Here is a 7,184-nt window from a genome sequence, read left to right on the forward strand (position 1 = left end):
AAGCACAAACACGTTCACAAGCATATGGAAAAATCCAAGTTTTGCTTTCTGCAGTCCTACACTATTGGACATCTCTCTCCTTCCTCTGGCACTGGCCTAAAACCAAACACAACCTTCCAACAGCATCTAAGGGAGCCACAGGTTAGGACCTGAACTGAAAGAGTTCTAAGCTAGACTTGACCTTTTAACTCTGCTTGCAGGTATCATCTGCAGAGTCTAAATCAAGTCTTCCTAACAGAAGACACAATCCTGCAACCTTGGCAGTGAATCTAGAAGAAATTTTGGCTTTTCCCCCAGGATAATGGGAAAACTTGCTCCAGCCCTTAAATCTCTTTCTGTGGTAGGGAGAAGGAAGGAGAAGGTCCTCAGGGTCCTCAGATCAGATCCCACCAGGAACCATCCATGAGGATGGTAAGGACCAAAGAACAAATTTCTAACCATGCAGTTTCTGGTCCATTTTCTGGTGAGTGGAATCTGCAGCTGCTGATGGAACAGCTCTGATGTTTTCCCCTCATCACCAGCACATTTCTATAATTTCTTAACATTTCCTTACTGAGCCTGATGCTCCAGGGCATCACAACTCCTATAGCTCTTCAACATTTCACAAAATGCAGGTGATTGTAAGATTTTGGACGAGCTGCTCTGTCAGGGTAGTGAGGGCAGCACAAGCAAGGGCTGGGTGATAGAGTTTGTCCCTGTTTCCTCTTCAGAGCTGAGAATTGCTCAGTGTCTTCCCACCCTGGGAACCTGCCCCCCCCTGAAATCTGCCTACATCCTCTGCTAAGGCAGCCCAGGCTGCAGTGGTGCTACAGCAGAGCTGCTTCATGCAGGTACAAGATAGGTTATTTTAAATAACACGGTCCTTCACTATCCTTCCACACTGCTCAGCAAAATTTACCACCTGCTAATCACGAGCTGATTATAAGGTTTTCCTTAGTCTGCTGGAAAAGCCAGCAGTGTAAGTGGGCCATTTCTCAGTGCTCATTAGGCACTCCCAGAGCCGAGCATCACACAGGACACAGAGGCAGGGCTGCAGGTGCTGAGTTTGCTGCCAGCCACTCCAGGACTCCCTGCATTCTGCAGCTGCAGAGCTGAGGGCACCTCACCCCAGCTGCTCCCAGGTGTCCCCAGCCCTGGCCTGACCCACAGCTCACCTGCCCAAGGAGAGAAGAGGCTGTGCAGGCACCTGTAGGATCATACTGACAGGAAAATGGACACGTACTAAACGAGCCAGCCGAACCCTCTGGAACAAAAGGATGAGGTCATCTTTGTGAATAAAAAAGTTGATGTTGCAAGAAGAAAGAAGAAGCAAAGAAGTTACTAACAGACAAAGGGGTGTCTGTTAACCAAGTAAAACGAGGCTCACAGCATCTACCAATTAGATTAAGAAAAGAGATGAGTGCTTGCCTCCTGGACAAAATAGACCTACCAGTCAAGAAATGCACGGACAAAGCGGAGAAACCAATCAATGTGTGGCTGTGTAGACCAAGATAAAGAGTAAATATAAACAATGTTTAGAAACACAATAAACAGCTTTTACTTAATTCATATGGACATGTACTGAGTCCTTTGGCTTCTCCCCTCAGGCACCTGGGGATAGAGCAGAGAGGGAAGGCACAGCTCCATCACACCCACACTCTGCACAGCAAACGTGACACAAAGCTCAGCTTTGCTGGCCCAAGAGCTGCTCCTTCTCCTGCATCCACCAGCAGATACACCACATCGAGCCCACAGGCATAAATCCACTTGTGTTATGGTGTTCCTAAAGCCCAAAATGGAAGAGGGGCTGTTTTTACCCACACTGGGAATGTATTTTTGCCATAAACCACTTCAGACCAAAGCAGCAGGTAAAGGAAGGGCAAAGACAGCAGTCAGGAGAGGTTAAGGTCAGTGGGATGGTACACAGGACCCTGCACTGCTCACCAACCTCCTCCTAACTCATTCTTTTCCCAGAGACAATCTGTCAGTGCTTTACCCCTTGACTGAGGTGGAACCCTTAATTAACATTTGCAAATTATTTTCATAACCCCAGGTAAGAGGTGCAATACAAATACAAGGCATTAATAAAAGAACAGCCCTTACGCCTGAACTCCTTTAGTAGTGCAGAGTAAAAGGAATTACTTAGAGAATAAAGAAAATAGTAAAACCCAGACTTTGAAATGTCATCTGCATTTTTGACCTCAGAAATATAAAAGTATATTTAGCTGGGACATTTAAAGAATGCCAGAGCCTTCCATGTTAGCTTTACCCAAAACAGGATAGAGGTCATTGCTCACTGCATCAGAAGATGACTTGTTAAAGTGCAAAACCCTTCTCAGGAAGCACTGTGCTTTGAACATAACATCCTGGATTGCATTTTAAAACTGCCAGTTAAACAGGATTGCAGATAACAGGTTCTGGCAACCAGCAAAGCCAAAGGACAGGCTGATTTAAAGTGACTCGGAACAGCGACCTGCAGAGATCAGCCCACTGCTAAAAGAGATTCCTGGGGGCACCGGGCTTTCTTTTTGAACTAGGTTTGAACTAGCAGCTAATGGGAGAGCTCTCCTGCATTCCTTCTTTATAACTAGGTACAAGCAAATGGGAGACAGTGACAAATGACATTCAGCTGTAACATCTTCTTTTTGTATTATTATTAAAAAATGGCTTTTGTGAATGCCTTTGGGGTTCCACATTCTCCAGGGCAGATTTCTGCTCTACATCACACAAGTATAAATCTGGAATAATGTCAGTGAAGTCAAAGGAAATATTTGGGCATTACACAGACAATTTTGAGCAGAACTGGTTAAGACTGATCTAATTACAAGAAGGGACAAGCAGATATTCTGCCATTAGTTAAGGGGCGAGGGGAGCACAGCAGGTTGCACGTGTTGTTTTGATCAAATTTGACTTTATCACATGCTAGCTGGAGGCTTTAAGGCACATAAAACAACTCTCCAAAATATTAAAAAATAGTTTTATACATTTTGTACATTTTTTGCATTTCCTGCCCTAAGGTACCAGTTTGTATTTCCAATAACCATATGTACATGAATCCTAAATTATATGGAATGCAGAATTTCAGCTTGGTGGAACAAGCCATGATCCAGGTAACTGCTAATCTCAGATTGACTAAGAGTTCTGTTGAGCTTAATTGCTGTTAAGAGTTCACACCCATAAACATGGATGTTTATTTCCTCTCCTCATGATTTTTCTGGCTTCCTACTTAAACTGGGAAACATATGGAGAGGTAAAACATCGTCTGCTGTGATGCACACATTGTCTGGGAAGGAACTCTAGTGTTTCACATTAATGCTGTCTCATTCACAAGCCAGATCCTATTCTAAGTGAACTAAAATCCTCAATAATTGCCTTAAAGCCCTGCTTGACACCCTTGTGACCACGAGTCAACAGTCCTGAGCCTACCATCTGCTTATGAAATTAAAGCATAGTAATACCTACATTTCCTGGACTCATCCTCTGTGGAGCATAACTGGGCAGATGAAGAACTTTCAGATGTGCAAGACAAGCAGGTAAACATTAAGTAATACTCAAAAATGCCTTTACATGACACAACTGTATAACACTGACAGTTCTGCAATTAGCAGTAACAGTTCTGACCTGGAGAATTTCTGTGAATTTGCAGCTTCTTTCCATTCTACCTTCAGCCTGCAACAAACTGAACAGTAAGTCTGAGTAAACCAAATCCAAATAAATTCTAAAATATAGTTTCAAAGAAAAAAAAAAAATCCCTCCTCCTCCCATTTTTTCCCTGCCTACCTGATGCCAGCTCCATCTCGTGCTCCTTCACACGAGTGCATCTTCCCTAGAGTTAATTTTGATCACTTGGACTCAGCCAGCTGTGTGGCAGCTTTCAAGCTTTGATGCACCAGGCCATAACTTTGACAGAGCAGCCAACAAACTGACCAAGTTGGCATGACAGAAACACAAGCTCAAATTAAATCCTGTTGACTTAGCAGGAGCCTGTGAGGAGCAAGCCCTGAGCTGGCAGTAAGGCCTGAGCAGCTCACTGAACCCACTGACCAGAATATTCAACAGCTTGTCTAAGAATCCTCCTCTCTAAACAGACATTAATCTCTGCTTTGGAAAAGTTCCCTGCTAACCCTGAGATTACTGGCATGTTTATTTTCCAAATAAAATATTTCAAAATACCAATATTTTTTCCTCTTTTGAATCATTCTTAATACTCTCTTTTTAAAGATTTTCATACTCATTAAAATAACAAGATCAGCTGTGCTTGGTTGAAGCTCTCTGTATTCAACATTCAGTTCCTCAGTTTACACTAGAGCCTACAGACAGTAGATTTTAGAGGAAAGAATCAGGTCTATCTCTGCAGTCTTACACTGGGATGCACACAGGAATGGGGTTAAATTATAATTATTGCAGTAATTAAAGTAACCCCCCATAATGAGAGAACATCCCAGGAAATTAAATAAGCTGACACAACAGAAAGTTTCTTACTCCTTTATGCAAATGAATTCAGGTAACTACAGCCTAAAATTTCTTCCATTGTGGGCACACATCTGGTATTTCATCGGTTTTGAGAAGCAAAGTGTTTTCTTCCCTTGGCTGCAGCTCCTCACTTGTCTCTCTGGGTCAAATAAATCTCCAGAATGGAAGATGAAGCCTGTGGCTTGGGTTATATATAATAGAAGAGTCACTGGGTTGACCTTACCTCCAAACACACACTGAAAGACATTTTTCTCACTGAAGGATAAAATACACTAAGGCAGAGGCTGAAGATTTCTTTCTCTTCCCAGCTGCCCCCTTCCCTTAAAATGCCTGAACCGTCATGAGCAATGACTCTGCACCCCATGGAACAGAGCCACAGGGCCCCTCACTCAGAGCTGCTCCTTTGGAAGTGCACTGGAATTCACTGCAAAGTAAGTCTGAATTCCAGCTTTGCATTTTACTGAAGGATTTACATATACATAAAATCTGCAAGAAAATAAACAATTGCTGTATCAATTGAGCTTCCCAAAACCTGCAAGTGTGACTGGATAACAATAATCCCACTTTTCTGAGAGTGCTGTTACATTGCTGAGAAAGAAAAAGCCAAATGCTATAAAAACACCTCAAAAACCTGATCCCCATTTTTTTGCAGCCTTGTACCACACCAGTGTTTTCAGACACCAGCCATTTTTCTTGATTTACCAAGAGCTCTCAGGTGTTTCTGCTCCTCAACAATTAGTTGCTCCTGGCCAATTTTTTTTTCCTCCTTTCCAGACCACAGTCAGCAGCATCCCTAGACTGTAACTTTGCTTTATAGCCTCGGGCCAGTTTCGAAACCAGCGCATTGTTGCAGTGAAAGATAAATGATTCCAAGGTACCAAAGAGCAGAAAGGCTTGGGAAAAGCTGTCCAACTCTGAAAAAAAACCCCAAGGACACACATGTTCCAGAAGTGATAGGGAAAAGGTGTGTTTTTCTTACACAGGGAGAGATTCATGGGATGCTCTCTCCTATTGCCAAGTTTACCTGGCACAACAAGCACAGAGCAGAAAGTGTGCCTGAAACAGAGAGGCTGCCAGGCATTCATTTTTTTTTTCTTTTTCTAAATTAAATAGGTGAAAAATTAAAAAATGGAGTGTCAGAGATGCTCTCTGAAACACATCTGGTGTGTAAAGTCACAGAAAACTGCAAGAATTTCAAGAGCTGACCAAATAGCTTGAAAACCAGCCTTGCAATGGGAGATTCAAAGAGAAGCAGTGAGCTCCTTTAGCAAATGAGAGCTGGAGAGTTCACCCAATTACTTTGATAATCCCACAGAGAAATGGTGGGAGCTTTACTCCTGTGATCCAACAGCTGGATGCTCTTGTACAAGATGCACTTCCTTGGAAAATCTCTCTGGTGTGGTATGCTCAGGATCAAAATGCAGATTCAAGGGACAGGCAATCCTGCTGAGTTTTCTGTCTCTGCCCCCAGGAAACATGCTCTGCTTCTACAAAGTTTCATTTCCTCAAATCCTAATCATGACTTTCTCAGTGGCAAGATGGCTTAGTTCTGGGATGCTTCTATGAAATTCTGAAGGACCAACTTGGATTTGTTAAGGCAGGGGAGCAAAGTGGGGATGTGCCTTCCCTGTTTCCACATATGGGAATGGATGAGTGTGCTCTTCCCAGTAATTAGCATCCACGGTACAGCAAAGAAACCCAGACAAAACTGCTGCAGGGATATGGGACACAACTCAATAAAAATGTTCCTAACTCTAGAAACAGATCACCAACACACTCAAATCAGTTTCTCCAGTCTGCACAGCCTTTAATAGCACTCCCTAGAGAAATTAATTTCCTAGATAAACACTTTTTTTTTTTTTTTTAAATATCACTAATTCTATTCTGGCAATTTTTGTGTTGAAGTAGAAAATAGAACTGCTACATATTCATTAGACATGGAACAACTCTAAGTGTTCTGCCACACCATTAATATTTATTTTAGTCTTTTTCTCCTCTAAGAAGCAATACAATTTTTCAAACCATCAGTTCACATTACTAAAATGGGGAAAAAAAAATCCCAAAAACATGATAGGTGAAAATGAAACACACAAGGCCTTAATTCATTGAGTAATAACTTAGATAATTTAATAAAACAGGACAGGAGTCTTCTCACTGAGGTCAAAAGAATTAATCACATGTTTAAGTTAGCTCTGTACCCATAGACTTTGCTGCCGTTTCCCATCAATTGTTGGAGGATTACGTGAGCATTGTTGTCCCCTGTTACTCTCTCAATGTTTAGCTGGAGGTTATCAGGACAACAGAAAGGGACCCAGGCTCTTCCCCCAACCTTCTGGTTTATTTGCACCAGCAACACGTTACACACCAGCCTATGACTGGGACAGATGAGGTGAACACACGTTTCTTTCTGCCCGCGCCACGCCGTCCTTGGGAACCCTAAGTAGTAAATGAAGAGGTTAAAGCCAGGAATGTCTCTGTGTATGCAGCAGCTGGGTGAAATTAATCACCTGGACAAGAAATCAAGAGTCTGCCAGTGCCCTTTGTGAAATTAAGAGTATAAAGTAAGAACTGTACACAAAGCAAGGCAGCACAGCAGCAGTGAGGTTTAACGCAGCTGGGATGTTATTTCACCAGAAGAGCATCTGCACAGCAAAGATTACTGAGAATTAGTCCTGTTTTCTAAATACATTTAGTGTTTGTACACAATGTTCCATTTCCACTGGGAATTCCTA

Source organism: Cyanistes caeruleus, chromosome 8, assembly GCF_971803275.1.
Source record: "Cyanistes caeruleus chromosome 8, bCyaCae1.hap1.1, whole genome shotgun sequence".
NCBI lineage: Eukaryota > Metazoa > Chordata > Aves > Passeriformes > Paridae > Cyanistes > Cyanistes caeruleus.